A 19,640-nucleotide genomic window follows, 5' to 3' on the forward strand; every position below is an offset into this window, starting at 1 on the left:
CCGCGTGCGCACCCGTTTACACGTGGCCTTATTTCAGAGGGTGTGCGCTGGCTCAGCCATGCCCGGACGCCCAGTGAAGACCGGCTTTACAAACTGCTGGGGAACCCATCTCGGCCAAGCGGGTGTGAATGTTCAGCGGCCCCCCGCCCCGCCCCCACGCACGGAGGCACAGTGGTCGGTGTGTGTGACGTGACCCGTCTGCCCCCAGCAAGGTGGCTCCAGCCTTCAGGGCGGTAGCTCCTGGAGATGGATTATCCAGGTTTGCTGCATGTGGGCCTTGGACACAAGACTGGATGTTGTTTGGTTTTGTTTCCAGTTTTTCATGGTGGTAAATTACACCGCACGTGGAAGGTACCATCTGAACCACGTTTAACTACACGGCTCAGTGGCGCTAAGAACGTCCCCACTGTGGTGCAGCCGTCACCCCGCCGTCTCCAACCTGTGAAATGAAATCCCGCACCCAGCCAACACCCCCCAGCCCCTCCCAAGTTCCCAGTTCTTGGAGAAATCGTATCCCAGCGAAGAGAGCTTTGTTCTCCAAGGCAGAGTGAAAGCTGGTGGTGGTCCGGCCCAGCAGCCATGAGTGGGGAGAACACAGCCCCCACTAGCCTGAGGGTGGACTGGGCTCTGTCCGCCAGCCTTTGGGGACGTCATGGCCAGCTGACCCCGCGAGGAGGCTGGGACCATCCTCAGAGCAGAGGCCAGGCCGGAGTGATACTGCTGACAGGACACTTCCCGCCGCCCCCGTGCCCATGCCCACGCGGCGCTGGCAGCTGCGAGGCTTCCCACGGCCGTGTCTGTGCAGATGTGAGCCCCCAGCGGCAGGCCTCCTTGGGGGAGGGGCAGGTGTAGTGGGACTGTGGACCTCCACCGTGATGCTCGTGGCAGCCCTCGGCCAGGCATTGCGTGTCGTACCCGGAATCTCAGACTGCAGGTGACACACGCTTAATTCAAGAGAGCGGAAAAGGGTGACAGATAAGAGCTAATGTCACCAGGGTGGGGAAGGGCAGGGGTGGGGAAGGCCCCTGAGGCAGCTGAGCTGGGCTGGGCTCCTGCCAGGGCTCATGGTCTCTGCCCACCCGGGCCCTCTCTCTCTGGCTCAGCTCTGGATGACCTCCGAGCTCCACGGCCAGAGAGACGAGGGCTGCTGTCCTCCCGCCCTGGCCTGAGATGGCTCGGGGCAGCCCTCTGATTGGCTGGTGTGACCACGTGCTTCTGCCCTGCCCCACTCACTGTAGTCGGGGCGCGGGCTATAGGGATCCACAGCGATCCGTTACAAGCAGAAGGTGGGCAGGGGCCCCGGGGCGCTGCAGTCCCTGTGAGCTGGGCAGTCCCTACTTTGACCTCGCTGCCCCTGCCTGCACAGAGCATTTGCTGGCATAGCTGAGTCTTTTCCCAGCAGAAGCAGCGGCTGGCGGGGGTCGAAGACAGGGTTCATTCACAGGGGTGCGTGGAGTGGGGAGCCCGGCGGGTGGGGCTCCGGGCTCAGACCTTTGCCTTTGGGGGCCCTTCCCAGCCAGCCTCTCCTCCTCCCCTTTCCCTTCCTCCCCAGCTCCGACCCCGCTCCCTGCCCCCTTCTCTACTTCCCTCCCTGCCCCAGGCCCGAGGCTGCCCTGGGGAACCTCAGACCAGCTCCTGGGTCAGTGTTGGGGGCACCAGCCCTGTGGACCAAGCTATAGGTCCCAGACCGCCACCTCTGCCGCCTCCAGCGCACAGCCCGCCTACCCGCTGGGGCTGGCCTGTGGGGTCCTGCCTGCCTCTGCCCCAGGTTCCGGGTCTGGCTCATTAAGAACCAAACTCCCAGGGGCCTGTTCCTCTGGAATTGCTCACGGCTTAGTCTCTGCTCAGTTCATGAACACCAGGGCGGCTCCAGCCGCAGGACTGAAGGGTCCCGTGGTCGGGGGGCCCTCATAAGCATCTTGTGCTGGGGCGTCTCCAGCCCCACCCCGAGGCAGGCCCTCCTTGGCGCCCTAGAAACTTCCTTGAGAGGAGCCCACCCTCAGGGTGAGGCAGGGCTGCCCTGCATCGTTACATCCACACAGGCTGCCCTCAAGTTTCTTTCTCCCACACACGCCCCTGCCCCCTCCTGCCAGCTGTGGGTCCGCCGGGGTTGAGGCCCTACCCCGCCCCGTTCACAGCCCCTGCTTCCCTTCAATCCTTGGCTCTGAGAAGCCCCCAGCCCTGGGCCCTGAGCTGACACGGACACAGCTCTCATGGAGCTCAGCGGCCCCTCGGCGCACAGTGAGTGCCCAGCAGGGCCTGGAGCAGAGTCCTGGGCTTCCCCGGGGCCACGTGGGGACTGTGCACGGGCAACGGGCACCCCTGGGCGGAGGGCAGGGCCACCTCCCCGCCCTTGACTCCTCCAGCTGTGGCCTCACCGCCTGCCCTGGGGCCCAACCTGTGAGCTGTGGCACCCTTGCTTTGACCTTTCCTGGGGCCACCCTGGGGTGTGCGTCCCCCTCCTGGGCACCCGTCTCCCCAGCTGCGGCCCAGATGAGCCTGGCGTGTGGCTGCCCTCTGGGCCCCTCGGCTCGGGGCTGCCCTGCCCTCCATGGCCACGGGTCCCTGGCGTCCGGGACTTATGGGGCCCCTGCTGGGGAGGGGGCCTGGGGAGCAAGGCTCTGCCTCCTTGTCTGGGGCCGTCAAAGCAACTGGAAGGTCCCAGGCAGTCCTTCAGGCTCCCCCGGCCTCCAGCCGCCCAGCCCGGGGCCTGTACTCAGCGGCTCCTGGGAATGAGGGTGCTTTTCAGGTGTGATGGGCATGAGCCCCCGCCTCAGCTGGGGTCTCCCGAAGTTCCATCCGTGGACGACGTGGCTGCAGTTTATTCCAAGGCAGATCGTTTTGGTGGAATAATTAAGACTTGGAGAAAATCGGCCTATATTTTGTGGGTGTTGGTGATGGCCTAGCCCTCAGACGCCACCATCCACCCCCCCCGTGTGTGCGTGCACGCGTGTGTGCATGCGTGTGTGTGTGCACGTGCGCATGTGTGTGCGCGTGCGTGCGTGTGTGCGTGCGCGCAGTGGGGCCTCCCCGCCAGCACTGCCGGCCAGGTCTGACTTGCACAGGAAACTGAATTCCAGCTCCACGCTGCACTGTCCCAGGATTGCTGCAGGACCTGTCGACGGGCGTTTGCTCCGAGCCCCTGACCCTCCTGATCAGTGGTGTTTGCAGCCCAGTGCAGGGGCGCAGCCCCCGGGGCCCCTCTGGGACAGGCTCTGTTGAGGGGGCTCGCACGTGTGCACAGGGTGGCGGCAACTTCCGGGACCACGCTGACCCCTGGGGCTGGGCCCCGGTCTGCTGTGTAAGTGGGCAGTGTCACTTGGCCCTTCTCTGGCCACACCGCTCCTCCCGAAAGCCTGGACTCTCCCTAGGGCTCTGGTTACCTGAGGACACGGAAGGTGTGTTTCTACTTTTAGAGGGAACGCCTGTGGCTTCCCCACCTTTTTCCCGGCGGTGGGGCGGTGGGCTAGAGGTAAGAATCAAATGTCCCGTCTCTCCAGCTGGAACTTGCCCAGGAGCTGCTCTGATGACATCTGTGCTTCATTGCTGCCCGCCCACCCTCCCCATCTCTTCCCCCTCCCTCCTTCCTTTCCTGCCAGCCTGGCCTCCCTCCTCCTCTGGCCCCCAGGCCCCGTGCATCCTCCCTGAGTTCTCGGGAGGCCATCGCGTCTGCCCACGTCCACCTGGAGCATTGTCTCACACCGGCCTTTGTTTACAACGATCGTTACTACTTTTACACTCAGAACAAAGAAAATATTCTGTTTGGGGAAAGAACTTCACTCCTTCTGGAATTTAACATTTTTCAGTTGGCGAGCTCAGCTGCTCTGTCCATCCGTCCGTCTGTCTGTCCTCAGGGGGAACTGCTGCCTGTCCTTGGCTCTCTGCGGCCTCTGCCCTGACTCAGGGACTCCGTTTCGTTCTAACCCCCAAAAGCCTCAGAGCGTAACAGCCGCCCGGCCCATGATCCTCCAAAATGTCAGCTGCTCTCGTGTATTTATTTTTCCAATTGAGCTTTCAAATAAATTTCGTCAAGATCAAAAATAAACTCATTGAAATTTGAGTAGGAATTGCATTTTAAGATTAAATGGGAGGAAAGTTGTTATCTTCCCCCCTGGGGATCCTTCACATTTTGTCGTGTTTAGTATATATTGTTCTTATGGTTCTTTTAGTCCTTATAGTTGTTTTATGTTCAGCTGTTATGTATTATCTTCTATGTTACTGTGAATATGTCTTATTTTCCAGATTTATTTCCAGTGTACTGGGAACGGTGGCTTCTTTGCCCCGGCCCGCTGCACCCCCCTCCACCCCCATTGCCCTCTGCCTGCCCCCAGCTGCTGAGGAGGTGGGTGGTCCCGGGTGTGGGCGGAGGGTGGTGGCCTGGCTTTGCCGGCTTGTGGCTCATCCCTGCCAGGAATAGTGAGGCCCCCTCCTGCCTTAACCAGGGGCGTTTGGGGCTAAATGTGCTCCCATGATGCTGTCTGTGGGGCAGAGGTGGGTCTCCACTCTCGACTGGGGTCTGCAGAGCCCCCTAACAGTGGGCAGCCAGCCAGACCGGGCAGCATCAGGAAGTGAGTGTCGTGGCATCTGATGGGCACAGCCCTGCAGGAGGAAAGGCTGGCTCCTGGGAGTGGGGACGGGGCATCCCTTGGCGAGTCCCAGAGGCCCTGGCCCCGGATGCGGAGCTCTGCACAGTGGGCGGGACTTGGCGTATGAGCGGGGGCATCCAGGGCTCCGTCTTGCATTCCAGCGCCTCTGGCTCCCGGGGCCTTTTCTCGACTCTGGGTGGGGTCCTGCCCTCACTGGCCAGGCCTCCTCTCACCCACTGCTCTGCATACCCCATACCCCACGGTGCCCCTTTTTCCTCTCTCTGCATCTGCACAAAGGCTGGGCTGGAACTGACACAGAGACTGCTTCTGGGGTGCCTGCCACAGTTAATGTTGGGGTAGGAGGCCCTGGCCACCCTCTGCCCTCCCCCAGCCCAGGCCTGTCAGGAGGCCGTGGGTTCCGAGTCAGGACACTCGCTGTGAAATAGGGCAGGGATGGGGGCTATTCTCCAGCTGTGAGGCCCAGGGACCCTTTTCTGGTCACCTGGGCCCAACCTGGGGGTGAGATGCTCATCCCTGGCCCCTTGCTCCTGCAGAAGGAGGGCTGGTTGGGTGATTATTTGGGGTGGGAAGGAAGGCACCAACCTCAGGGGATGAAGTGGCCAGAGCCCAGGCCCATGGCTTTGTGTTTCTCTAGTTTGTGAGGAAAGAAGTAAGATGATCCCAGCCATCCGAGGGGTCTCCTGCCTCCCGGACTCTCGGGTGGACCCGGAGGATGGGGTGGGTGGGAGAGCAAGAGAGTGGTTGCAGGGAGGACAAGTACCATCCTGGGGGCCCTCGGCCTTGCTTCTTTTCCCGGACCCTGTTCTCAGGGCACCCCAGTGATGCCACCTTGCCCAGCCTCCCCCCACTGCCATCTGAGTGAGAAGCCTTTGCTTGCGATTGCTATGGCAACACCTCGGTGGGTGGCAAATGATCAGCACCCCCGAGCGCTGCTGTGACATCTTGCTGAGTTAACCCAGGAGGAGCTGCCTGGGGTTCCGTGCATCCCTTATGGTGGAAACACCGTGAGGAGAGGGCAGCTGTGGCCGAGAGTGTGGAGGTGTCGGGTTCTGGGACTCGAACCTGGCTGTCCACAGCCACCACTGGGGCTGCTGGAGACAGCTTTGCCTGCAGCCCGTCCTCGGCCCTGTGATCCTGGTGTTTATACTGGCGGCGAGGGCTGTGCTCTGGCCCTTGCCATCACCGTCCAGCTCCCTGACCAGGCTCGAAGCCCCTTCTCCTGAGATGTCCAGGCACCGATCTGGGCTCTGGATCTCAGAAGCCTGTGCCTGCGTGCTGTGCCCCGGACGTTCAACCCAGCCTCCGTGTTCCCATCACACCCTCGACTGCGACCACACAGGTGGTCTCGGGGGGCCGTGGGCAGCATCGTTGAAGGCAAGCCGGCCTGCCGCCCGCCCCCTCTGCCCACCCCTACCCACTGCCCACTCAGGGCAGGGCCAGTCCATGGCTGCAGCCCAAGCAGATGTCATGGATTTGTCCCCATTGTCAGAGAGCCTCGCCCCCAGACCTTCGAGCAATGGTGTTTCTTGACTCCATTAGTTGGGACATACGTTGGCTTGATATTAACTTTTTTTAAAAAGTTACAGTAAAATACACATAACATAAAATTTACCACTTTTAAGCATACAATTCCGTGGCATTAGGTACATTCACACTGGTGTACAGCCATCATCACTTCGGGAACTTTCTCATCGTCCCAAACAGAAACTCTGTCCCCATTAAACACTAACTCCCTACCCCCTCCCTGAGCCCCTGGTCACCTCAAATCTACTTCTCTATCTCTATGAATCCGGCTAATCTAGGTATCGTATATAAGTGGAATCCCACATTGTCACTGGCTGAACTCATTTAGCTTGATGTCCTCCAGGCACATCCATGTTGTAGCCTGTGTCAGAATCTCCCTCCTTTAGAGGCCGAACAGCATTCTGTTACGTGGATGGGCACATTTTGCTTCTCTTCTCATCCACTGACGGATTGGATTCCTTCCATCTTAGGTGAGTGTGAATCAGGCTGCTGTGAACCCGGGTGTACAAACACCTGTTTGGGTCCCTGCTTTTAATTCTCCTGGGCGCATACCCAGCGGTGGAATCGCTTGATCATATGGTGCCTTGCGGTATTTTAATAGTAGACCTTTAGTTTCTGTTTAGATCTCTGTTTATTGGCCTATTCAGGATGTCGACTTCTTTTATGCTCAATTTGGATAATTTTCTACGTTGCTCGTTTTGTTAGGGTTTCTGTTGTTTTCTCTAGCTGTGATTGTGAGACGGGGGTGGGGGTGATGCCCTCAGTTGGGCTAGGGTCTTCTCCGCCGAGGCTCAGATGCAGGCACCGGGTCTGGAGAACGTTTCCTGGACTGAGCTGACAACCTGTCCCCATGGGACCAAAGGCCCAGGTCAGCCTGCCTGAGACCCCAGGGGGGCGGAGGCCGGAGTGTGCAATTACCGTTATGTTTTTACTTTGCTCTCATTTTTTGGAGATTACCTTTTATGTTAAATTTAATGATTATGTAAGATACTTGCATGATGTCAGGTTAAAATCTGTAAGACAAAGTGTAGCCTCCACTGCTGTTCCTTCTGTCCTGTTTCCGCCTTCCTCCTACAAATATCCCTTTTTTTTTTAACATCTTTATTGGAGTATAATTGCTTTACAATGGTGTGTTAGTTTCTGCTTTATAACAAAGTGAATCAGCTATACACATACATATATCCCCATATCTCCTCCTTCTGCGTCTCCCTCCCTCCCTGAATATCCCTTTTGGAAAAGCTTGGTTTCTGTTTCCATTGGTTTCTTTTCACTATATCCGCATGGCCTGCTTCTTAAGTGCCCGGTCGCCTGCTGTTCACACGCTCTCTACACTTCGCTTTTGACTTGACGGTGTTTCTGGAAGGCATGCTCTTCGTTCAGAACCGCCCCAATCCCTGCCCTTTGCAGCCGCACAGCCCCCCACGGGGTGGGCATGCTGACGAGCTCCCATGGCTGCAGCAACACGAACGTGCCACCCGACAGTCGTGGAGTCAGAAGTCTGAGACTGGTCAGCCCTGGGCTGGAGTCGCAGTGGGGCAGGGCGGGGCCCTCCTGCAGGTTCGGGGGAGCACCCGTGTCCCGCCTTTACCAGCTTCCAGAGGCGCCACGTTCCTGGGCTTGTGGCCCTGCCTTCCTGAGAGCTCCGCTCCTTTGTCACCTCTTCTCTGGCCTCCCCCCCGCCACCTCCTCTGTCCCTTCGAAGGGCCCGGTGGTTACTCTGGGCCCACCTGGATCACGCAGAGCAATCCCTACATCTCCCCCTCCTTCACATACCCCCATCGGCAGGGTCCCCTCAGCCACGTGAGGTGGCGCGTTCGCAGCGTCCAGGGGTTGGGACGTGGGCATGTAGGGGCCGTTGTCCTGCGGCCACATGTGTTCCCGGTGAGTGTCAGGCTGCTTCCTAGCTTTGCGACCACAGGCGGGGCCGCGGGTATCATGCCTCACGCGTGACCCAGCGCGTCTTCCAGTTGGTTCCTAGAAGTGGGCTGCGTGGGATGCAGGATGGATGCACGCGTGATGCTGCCAGACACAACAGCCGTCCGTGGGGCTCGCGCGCCCCTGGGCCCCTGCCCAGGGCTGCTGCCAGGGCTGGGCCTCCACCAGCCCGACAGGCGAGAAATGGCATCTCACATTTCTTATGACAGGCAAGGTTGAGCATCTTTTTAAAATGCTCAAAGACCATTTTCACATCCTTTGCCACTTTTTCTTTTGGTCTTTTTTATTTTTAAAGCCTCATTGTATTAGTGATATTAACCTTTTATTTCGAAATGAGTTGCAAATATTTTCCCAGTTTATTATTTGTCTTTCAACTTTGTTTCTGTGGGTTTTTCCTTGTGTGTAGCCGTGTTTGTCGGTCTTCTTCCTTTCAGGTTTGGGGCCACAGGGATGCGTCCCCCCTTCTAGCTATAGAGGACCCCATCCTGTTTCCTTCAGCATGTCTGTGTTTCCCTAATCATGTTAAACCTGTTATGCATTTGGGATTTATTCTGGCTTGTAAAGTGTCACGAACGGATCACATTACATCTTTTCTTTATGTAGCTGTTCGGTTATCCCAACGCCATTTTTTCATAAGAAGTCTATTTTGTCCATAACTCTGAGACGCCGCCTTTGTTACGTACTAAGTATCCTTTGTTATGTACTAAGTATCCTTATGCCGTTGGGTGTATTTCTGGATTTTCCCTCCTGCCCCTTGGCCTGCCTGCGCTCTGACACCTGATTAGGGCTCACGTCCCTGTCTTGCTGTTCTTTTAAAGTTTTCTTCTTGGCTATTTTTACTTGATTGTCTTTCCCTATGAATTATGTGACCAACTTGTCAGCTCCAGGAAAAAAAAATCTGCCAAACGTGTAAACAGCGTTCAATTAAAATGAAAATTACCCCGCCATTTGTCACCAACTATTCCAGGCCTTGGAGGCACCGCTGCGGCCAGTGGCATGTCACACGGAAAGCCCGGGGCTGCTCTGGTGCCCTGGGATCTACAGACTTTATTCCTTTTCATGCTTAGATCTAATTCCATTTCTTCTTTGTCTGTCTTAAGTCGATTATGGGAGGACGCAGCTCAGAAGCCGAGACCAGTCCCATTTGAGGAAATGGTTTCATGGGACCGATGCTCTTAGCCTTGGAGCTGCTCATAAAATGCCAGAGGCTTTCTGGCCCTTCGCTGCTCTGTGTGAGCTGCGGCCGGGGTCTCTCTGCACCAAACCCCAGCGCTTTAAACGGCCTCTGATTGGAGCCTCTCCCGTCGGGGGCTCTGCGGAGCCCGCAGGGGCCGGGCCCACTCGGCCTCTTCCAGCTGGGCCGCTGGGGGCCTAAAGACCTTTTCGGCTGCCCCTCCAGAGAGCGTTCGGATGCCACTGACTCTAAGGGGAAGCCCAGCACCAGCTCTAACAAATGTGAATGTGCCCGGCGGCCGTGGGCCTCCGGGGGCCGGTCTGGGCCGCTGGGGCCGCGCTGGCGCCCCCTGGCCTGGGTGGGACAGGGTGGTGAAGGAGCTCAGGGTGTGGGCTGGACTGGGGCCGCCTGGACAGGGAGGTGGGAGGGTGCCTGGGGGAGGCCAGTGGGAGCCGGGCGGGCCAGTGCCCGCAGGCCTTGTCACAGACATTGGCAGGAAGCAGATGTTCTCACGGCCGTGACAAAGCACCACAACTGGGCGGCCTCAGACGACAGAGATGTGTTCTCCCATGGTCTGGAATGGAGGTGGCCGCGGGCTGGCCCCTCCTGGGGCTGGAGGGGAGGCCGGGTTTCCCCTCTCCTCCCCTAGGGTTTGCAGCCGGACCTGAGAATTAAAGCGACGTAAGGCAGAGGAACGGGAGAAAAGCGTACACAGTTAATGTAAGTTCACATTCAAAAGCATACACGTTGTTTAACAAGTTTTGGATGATGCTGGAGCCCTCATAAGGAAATGAAGACCCAGAGGAGGCGAAACCTGAATGTTTCTGTGCTGTGGGTCGGACAAAGCGGCGACGTGGAAAGGTAACTAGAGTCCGTGGGAGGCCGAAGGAGGAGAAAAAATGCTTCAGCAAGGCCTGCTTGCACAGAATTCTCTCGGCCTGGACTTCGCATCCTGAGGATAAGATCGTCCACATGGGGTGGTTCCCTGGTTGCAGAGGGAAAGGGGGGTGCAGGGGCCCATTGCCCTGCTGCTCTGTGAGGGTCGTTGGCTGGAGGCAGTCGTGGCCAGAGTGCACCTTTCAGGGCGTGTCCCACCGCCCTGATTCCCCCCAACACCCCCCGTCGGGAAGAGTCACAGCTGTGAACTGCGCCACGTCTCAGTGAACCAGTTTCTCAGTCCTGAGAACAGGTCAGTTTAGTTAAGCAGTCGTGTCTCATTTTAGGAGGCGGCGTTGGAGGGCCTTCGCGCCGAAGTGAGGCCTTTGCATGGTCTGAGCAATCAGCATTTAATGGGAGGTACTTCTGTGGAAACAAAGGAAATGCCAACTGTCCAGCCGGGCCTGAGTCCAGAGGGTGGTCAGCCGGGGGCACTTCCAGGAGGGAGGTCTCTGTGCCTCCCTGGAATGGGGGGGGCAAGGGCAGCTGGTGGCAGTTCCGCTGCTTTTCCTGGGCTGCAGTTGGGACGTGGCCATGGCGTCGGGTGAGCTCTGAGCAGCCCCCAGCCAGCACCAGGGGGATGGTCCACGTGTAACCTGTGTGATTTCTCTGAAGTTTGTACTAAGTCGTCAAGCTTCAGCTTGTAGGGGAAGTTTTCATTTCTCGTGATTCCAGGTCAGAAGGGTAGGAGAGAAATAGGAAATGTTAATTGCTGACAAAGAGACGTGGCCGTTGGACACCCCACAGGGTGTGCTGTACTGTTACTGAAACAGAGTTCTGTCCCTACAATCACCCCCATTCATTTATTTATTTATTATTTTATTATTACTAATTTTTTTGCGGTACGCGGGCCTCTCACTGCTGTGGCCTCTCCCGTTGCGGAGCACTGGCTCCGGACGCGCAGGCTCAGCGGCCATGGCTCACGGGCCCAGCTGCTCCGCGGCATGTGGGATCTTCCCGGACCGGGGCACGAACCCGTGTCCCCCGCATCGGCAGGCGGACTCTCAACCACTGGGCCACCAGGGAAGCCCCCCCATTCTTAATAGAGATAATGGAAGATTAGTTTGTTTGCAAAATCAGTCTGGTTTCATTAAACTTGGCCTGATTATTGATATCAGTGCAGCAAGAGTAGATTGAGCATGTAGGTCTTTTAAGTCTGCTTTGCTGGAACTTTTATAAGGAATTCCAGATTAGACTTTTAAAAGCCTCTCGAGGCTAAGAAGCCAAGCCAGCAACTTGTCACCAGACTGTACCTTCAGTACCCATGACTTGGGGTGCACTCCTCTCTTCTTGATGTCCCCAGAACGTCCTGAGATCCCTGGACCTGCTAAGAAGTGACCTTTACTCACTTGTGAGGACATGAGCCCCGTAAACCAGGCACTAGGCCACAACCTCCCGGGCTTTACAAGCTTTGCTTCATAGGGTCGACCTTAGTCTATGGTCAAACCTGATTCGAGTGTCAGGTATTTTCGCTGTAAACATCTTTGTCCCAAGCAGTCTCCCTGCACATCTAATTGGCTGTAAAAGATAAAATAACTGGTTGACGGTTTGGTTTGACAGTTGGGTTTCAATGCCGTAAAAGCCAGATTGCAAACCACACTTGAAAATAACATGTCAGTCGGCAAATTCTTCGTGGGCACAGCCATCCCTCCCACCCGTCAAAACCAAAAGTTTCCCAAACTACAGCAAATGTCAGAGAGGTGGCTAGTAATTCACAACAGTCTTGGAGAGCATTAATTATCAATCCTGTAGCTAATTTAGATACAGTGTCTCACGCCATCTTTCCCAAATGTATCATATGCAGTGTTGGAAGTTGGCAGAGAAAGGAGACGCAGCCTCCTCCTGTTCCCTAGAAAGAAATGATTACGTGATTCCTGATGAGAATACATTTCTTGAAAGTGGTGAAACCTTTTTGCCGTTTGATGGTGGAGAACGTGATGTAGACCGAATTTTGGTATTTGGCACGGAATCTGGCGGAGATGATTTGGAGAAAGACAAGGGCTGAGCATGTGATGGAACGTTTCCGTGTAGCCCAGATATGTCCTACTAGTTATGTACATTCCATATATTGATACAAAACAGCAGCATCCCTTGTCTGTTCATTTTACTTCCAGGGAAATCCAGAGAGAAAGCAGATTTTTTTATATCGTCAAGAATTTACATCCAACATTAAATCGTGAATCCTTAATGGTCGTTCGACTTTTAAGAAAGGAAGTTTCATTGCTTTTTCTAAGCTATACCCCAATACAACTATAATTGTGAACCTACACACACGTTAAGTGTATTCAAATCTTTCTTGCGTTTTTATTTTTTACAATAAAATCCTTAAAATTTTTGCTATTAATTTTCATGTTCCATTAAGTCTTTTTAAATGTCTCTCTTCGTTTTATCTTTATTATTTTATCTTTTATGGCAAAATCGTGTTATGGCCAATCAGTTTTCTCTGCTTGCAGCAAAGATTCTTATGGTGAAAATACCTAGAACCACTTGATCCCATGTACATCGTTTTAAAATATGACATTCTAGTGGAAGTCTGGTAACATAACCAATGTTTTAAATTAAATCCTGTTACAAGGAGAACATGTTCTATTGACCCTATATGTAAATAAGTATATTGTCATGAAAACAGGACATTTTATAAGAGTTTCTGAATTTTGGAGGGATCAGGGAAAAGCTAAATGTCTCGGTTCTCTTTACAAAGGTATACTTTTCCAGATTGCTTAAAGAGAAAGAGAAAAATAATCTCTTAAGCCTGGAAAACAGAACATTAAACAACCAACAGTGCTTCAAACAAAAAGTCATAAAAATAATGATCATCTTCATGAGTTCCTTTAGTCCCATGTAATTAATTCTTGTTTTCCTTGATCTTGGATTAGTAGTTTTATGAACCCATCAGTTTTTCCACTAGATTTTAGAAAGGCTCATCTGGTTCAGTGGTGTGGTTTTAGTTACCAGAAACCTGTATTCCAGGGTCCTTGTCGGAGTTCTTTCCGTGAACTTTTTAAAGACGAAGCACTTTTGTCTGAAGTTCATTGTAAAAGCTTTCAGGAAAGCATCAGAGTAAAACAGTAACTATGTGTAAATGACTAAAGTTGAGAAATAGCCATGGTCAAAGATCTGATGAGTTTATTGCAAAAATGATGCAACTGACATGGAAATTTGGTTATTTCTGTGTCATATAGTATTTTAAGATAATAATTGGAATTATGACTGATTATATAGAGAGTGAGGACACTGAAAAGTTTCTAACCATTTTGTATAACTTTGGAAACACTTATACGTAAGTAACATATACCCATACAAATATAGAGAAGATTTATCACCAGTTTTAATTTGACAATATTTCCCGTGTAATTTAACATATCAAATATGCCTAATTAGTTTAATATCTCTATTTTTATAAGGTAAGATAATAAATCTTTTGAGATTCTCCAGGGGGCCTCTTGAAAATCCCAAACTTAGTTCAAGGTCGAAAAGACTTTATTTTGAATTTGATTTTGGGAAGTTTGTAAAAAATGTCAAAAAGTTGAAAACACGATTGAATAAGATTGCAGGTCACTGTGAAACAATATTCAGCCATTGAACCTAAGTGACAAAGATTTTTTTTTTCCATCCTTATTGGAGTATGATTGCTTTACCATGTTGTGTTAGTTTCTGAAGTGACAAAGATTTTAAAGGCAAATATAGGAAGTCATATACTTGAGGAAAAAGAAAATTTAGTTCTTTTGATATTGAGAAGAGTCCGTTTTTCTAAGTAATCAAAGATGTGATAAAGGCAACACGAAGCCCAGGAAATTGTTTGGTTAAGACCCAGAATCTTTGTTTTCTAGGCAGATTACTCAAAAGGTAAAGAAAAACCTTTTATGACCTCTTTTTTATGAATACACTCTTTGTTCATCCTATGGGAAGATTAAATGAAAAAGAAGACACAGAATGTCATGTCTAGTCCTAGGACTAGACAAATAAGCCTTTATATAAATTAAGTATCTCTAAAACTCTCAGAAATACAGAAACAAATCCAAATGTTGTTCAAGTTCATGTGATCTGGGATAATCTTTGGTAAATAAAAGTTAAGTCTTTAAATGGCTACCTATTTTAATGTGACTATAAACCAGTGAGCCTTTTCATGGCTTAAAACCAATCAGCCTTTTGTGACTTAACCACGGACACAGAGGCGTCCCGGAAGAGGGCACAGAAGGTGCAGCCCTCACCAAGATCCAGAGCTTCTCCCAAGGTCAGCCCAGAAGAGCAAAGCCCGCCGTGTCACAGGTGGTCAAAACCAACTCGGCCTCTCCTGAACTGAGCATCCCCTGAGCGGTGCTGCTGGACAGGCTGCGCGGAGATGTCGCCGCACAGACAAGGCAGTCTGGGGGGAGCTGGCAAAGGTCCGTATGGCTCTGAATGACAAGTGACACGCAAGACACAGGACGGCAGTGACCACTCCTGGGCACTGTATGTCCATGGATGACCCACGGACTCCCAACACCACGCCCCCCAGAGTCACGTTCGCAGACCAGCTCTCACAAGTGTCTCCCTCCCGCCAGCCTGCATTCGGAAGGGAAGAGCCAGGAGGAATCTCTACCGCCCGCAAGGGGCTCTGGCCAGCGATCCCGCAGCTCTTGTCAGCTCTCCCAGGACCCCCTCGCTTATTTTCATTTTGAAAATTTTGACTGGCTTTCAAAACAATAATGTTAAAAGTGATCTAGGGCTTCCCTGGTGGCACAGTGGTTGGGAGTCCGCCTGCCGATGCAGGGGACGCGGGTTCGTGCCCCGGTCCGGGAGGATCCCACATGCTGCGGAGCGGCTGGGCCCGTGAGCCACGGCCACTGAGCCTGTGTGTCCGGAGCCCGTGCTCTGCAACGGGAGAGGCCACAAGAGTGAGAGGCCCGCTTACCGCAGGAAAAAAAAAAAAAAAGTGATCTAGAAGGGACTTCCCTGGTGGCGCAGTGGTTAAGAATCTGCCTGCCAATGCAGGGGACACGGGTTTGAGCCCTGGTCTGGGAAGATCCCACATGCCGCGGAGCAACTAAGCCCACGCGGCACAACTAATGAAGCCCGTGTGCCTAGAGCCCGTGCAACAAGAGAAGCCACCACAATGAGAAGCCTGCGCACTGCAACGAAGAGTAGCCCCCGCTCACCATAACTAGAAAAAGCCTGTGCACAGCAACGAAGACCCAACGCAGCCAAAAAGTAAATAAAGTTAAGTAAATAAATAAATCTTAAAAAAAAAGAAGTGATCTAGAAAATGCAGAAAGTTCAGAAAAAAATCACTGTCCTGAGGCCATCTTCACTGACGTCGGCAGCACCCTTTCTGGGCTTCTTTCTGTCCTTCCTGCATGGCAGCCCCACGCAGCTGCAGCGGGCTCCCGCCCTTTTTGGGCCGGTGTGGTCCTCAGCACACAGGCCCTTCCTGTCCTGTCGGGCCCAGGTTTCCCCCCACCAGGCAGGGCCGGGCGATGCTGAGGCCAAGACCAGCTCTAACAGCTTCCTCTGGATCCAGAAACCTCAGACCGCGGATGGCCCACCCTTCTGCTGTCAGGCCACCTGGTGGGCACGTTGGGGATTTCCATTTCCGGAATTTCACTGCATCTGGAAAATCGGGCCAGGTGGCTCGGTGGTGGTGCCTTGAGTTCCTCTTGGTGATGAAGGTGCTGCCTGGCTGCACCACAGCCCGCGGGAAGCTGACGCTCTCCTCCCTGGGGCAGCGTCCACTAGAGCGAGTGGCGTTGCGCTGGCTGGTCTGTGATCAGAAGCCGGCTGGCAGCTGGAGCTGGAGCTAATGTTATTCCGGGACGTGGTGTTTCTACGTTAGGGCTCTCTGGGAGGGAGCCATTGGCCTTGCATCTCAGCAGTGGCAGAATTTTACTTGTGTTTCTGGCCCATGTCTGCACGACAGCCCATTTTCTTGCCCGGATTGGCAGCCTACAAAGGTAGCACCCATCAGCCCGGTCTCCCAGCTCCAGGCCAGGGGTGGGAAGGAGGCTGAAGTTTCACACTTAAAAGGGCTCGAGGGCCTTTCCCTGCAGCTGAGGTAGGTAGGGCTGTTCTTCCTGCTGAGTGATGGAACCGTGAGGAGCTTGGGGGCAGCCCCAGGGGCAGGCACTGGCCTGCAGAGCTCCCAGGGGACTCAGCCAGGCTGACAGCCACGGAATGTGCCCCACGGCATGTGCAGAAGCTCTGGGGTTCTTCTCCCGTGACCTCGGCCAGGAGCCCCTGTGGGGCAGCCCACCTGCCCCTCTGGGGCCCTGCCGGCCGCTTCCTTCTCGGCCCCTTGGATCTTTGGCTGGGGGGCGGTGGGGAAGTCTAGTGCCTCACCCCAACCCTGCCACAGGCTCAGAAGTCCTGAGAAGGCGTTTGGAGAGCGGATGTGACAGCTTTTAACTGGTGTAATTGCACTTTACCATAGTTACGTAGCCGCCCGCGACGGGGTCTCCGGCTCCCCTTCGTCAGTCTGCACTTCCGGGTGACATTCTCCGGCCAGGACCGGGCACATGGAGACGCACGAAAGTACATTAAGTCAAGCCCGTGCTGTGCCCGGGCAGCTTGGAAGGTTCTGGGAGTGCGTCCCCAACGCCCAGGGCAGCCAGCTGGGGAGAGTGCTCTGGCCATCCCAGGGCAACCTGGGGGCCGTTTTGCTGAAATGAGAGGAAAGATTCAGAAAGGCTCACTGTCCTAAAATGCGTGGCCTTTAGGGGCCTTGCAGTGTGGCCACCTGCCCCGGCTTCTCTCCTGGCCACTCTCTGTCCAACAGGGCCTGGCGTGCTCAGTGACAGTTGCCTGTTACGGCCCAGAGCAGCCCTGGCAGCTTGGAAAGCAGTGTTCCATGGCAGTGACACCGACCCTCGTCCAGGCCCCTCAGGGCACCTGGAGGGCTGAGCGGCTACATCTGTTTCCTGGGGTTGCTGTAATGAGTGGCCGCACTGGGTGGCTTAAGACAGCACGCATTTATTCTCATGGTTCTGAAGGCCAGAGCCCTGGCCTCAGTCTAACTGGGCTAGGATCAAGGGGCCCGCAGGGCCGTGCTCCCTTGGAGGCTGGAGGGGAGAGTCCGTCCTTTGCCTCAGCCCTCCTCCCAGAGCTGCAGCCCCTCCAGGTGTCACGTTTCCTTCTGCGTGGCCTGGATCCCCAGACCCACGTTGCAGCCCAGCCCCCAGAGTGATGGTGTTTGTGATGGTTGGATGAGGTCGTGAGGGAGGGGCCCCCAAGATGGGAATGGAGTCCTTGTAAGAACAAGAGGCCAGAGCTGGCTCACTCTCTACGCGATGTCACTGTGCGAGGCCACGCGAGGACACGGTGACCTGTGAGCCAGGAAGCACCCTGACCTTGGACGTCCAGCCTCCACGGAATACATGAGAGAAACACCTGTTGTTTGACCTGTGCAGCCTGTGGCGTTCCGTTGTGGGGCCAGAGCCGGGCAAGACCCTCTTCTGTCTCTGCTCTGCCCCCGCGAGGACCCTGTGATTACGATTAGGGCTGCCTGCACCTGCCAGGACCGCCTCCCGCCTCGACATCACCAGCTTAACCATACCTGCAGCGTCCTTTTTGCAGGTGATGTCACATGCCCACAAAGTCTGGGGACGAGGATGTGGGCACCGTGGGGGCCATCGTTTAGCTGGTCACAGCAGTGAACGCGGCCCTGGGTGGACTCGTGCACACAGGCCCGGACTTGCCCTTGACCACGACCAGTTGGCAGAAGCCTCTTACCCACCGTCCTCACTGACCCCTCACAAGCTCGCGAGCCAGATGGAGAAACGGAGGGTCAGCCAAGTTCAGAGGCCACCGGCCAGCCAGTCGGAGTGGACAGGCCTGAGGGGAGGGACAGGCCCGGGCGGGAGGCAGGGCCCTCTGGCCGGGGAGAGAAGCTGGGGGACATCAGAGCTGCCCTTGCCCACCCACAGTCCGGGGCTCCCTTCTGCAAGCGCCCTGTCGCCGGCAGGGCCGCGTGGTTTCACAGCTTCGAGACCAGGTGGGCGTCGTTGGAGGCCTGAAGCGATGTGGGTCTCAGGCCAGCGCCCCAGCCCCACCCCTCCAGTCCCCAGGGTGGGGTCTTCCTGGGGCGTCGGCCCAGGTGACGCAGCTTCAGGCAGGGCTTCGTGGGCGTCTGGGTGGCCGTCGCAGCCCCTGGTGGGGTTTGTGTCCCTGGGCTCGAGGTGGGGCAGTGTGGGCTCGGGGTGTGCAGAGCTCAGCCATGAAGATGCCCCCTCTGTGCCCGTGGGCGTCACCTGTGAGCTCTGCCTCTTGGGGCTCCTGACACGGCCTGTGGGCAGCGCGGGGGTGAGCGTGGAGTCACCTCGAAACCGCAGCTGTGCCCATGAGGGTCACTGTAGCGGGTAGACGTGGGTGTGCAGGACTCTGGCTGTCTCACCACGTGGGTGCGCCTGGGCCTCGGGCGTCCGCCACCAGATGGCGCCACGATGACGCTGCAGGAACGAAAGCCAGGGAGGGGCTCGGCGTGCCCTGCCCCCAGCCCCAGCGGGGCTGCTCTGTTTGCCCGAGCAGGTCTGGCTTCTGCCTATATGGGTGTGTCATCTCTACACTGTTTGCATTAAATAATGTAGCTTGACCTTTTCCCTTGGCGTTTTTTGTCACACGTCATTAAAAGTATTTACAAATATTATTCCAGTGGCTGTGTGATATTTCATTGCTCTTACTTGCCCGTGTCCATAAGGATGTTGGATGTTAAGGTGGTTTGAAAGTGTGTTATACGGTTTGTTCACCTGTGAAGAACATCTTTGGAAAAGTCACTGCGTTTCTAAGATGCGTTCCTGGGTGAGGGACGTGGGTTTCACCAAAGGGTCGGATCCAGCAGGTTTGGCCCAAGATCTGGTGCCCGTTGAGATGTGCGATCAGTGCCAGGCCACCTGCCTTTGGTTGAGGCATCTGGGACAGTCCCCCACCCATCTGGAGCTCCAGAATTTTCCACTTCCTCCAGGTCTCTGGCTGTCACTCCTTGAAGATCTGGAGACTGAAGTCTGTGGGAAATGGCTTGGGGTTATCTGTCTTGGGGGGATGGTGTCTCCACTTGAATGGGGGGCGTGGCACTGGTTCTGCAGCCCAGTGTTTTGTTCTTTGACCCTGGTTTCCTTTGTCTGGGTTCTGACTGATGCTCCTTGGCCACGGGGACCCCAGGCCGAGTTTCTCCTTATTCTGTGCTTCTCACTCCCCTCTGCATCCTGGTCTCTCTGCAAGCAGTTAGCCCCGTGCTGGCAGTGTCGACACTGCTTACTGACATGGCAGCTCGCTGCTCAGAGGGTTGGGATTTGAGCTGTGCAAGGGCCCCACTCTCTGGGAGCGTCCCTGTTGTGATGGGGACGGTGGCCTGTGCTTGGTGGGAGCGGCAGCTCTTGCTTCTGGGCTCCCTGGGTGCAGGGCACCAAGCGGGGGGTCCTCTCGTTCATGCCCCATCAACCCTCCGAACCAGTCACCGCCCCAAGCCCTGAGAAGGGGGAGCCCAGGTCTCGGCC

At 55.2% G+C, this 19,640-nt stretch overlaps 1 protein-coding gene across 2 annotated transcripts in view; it reads left to right on the top strand.

Moving 5' to 3' along the window:
- STK32C (serine/threonine kinase 32C) overlaps positions 1-19,640 on the top strand; it is an 81,442-nt gene that overhangs the window by 48,753 nt on the left and 13,049 nt on the right. The gene's annotated exons all lie outside the window — the stretch shown is intronic.

Source organism: Phocoena phocoena, chromosome 16, assembly GCF_963924675.1.
Source record: "Phocoena phocoena chromosome 16, mPhoPho1.1, whole genome shotgun sequence".
NCBI lineage: Eukaryota > Metazoa > Chordata > Mammalia > Artiodactyla > Phocoenidae > Phocoena > Phocoena phocoena.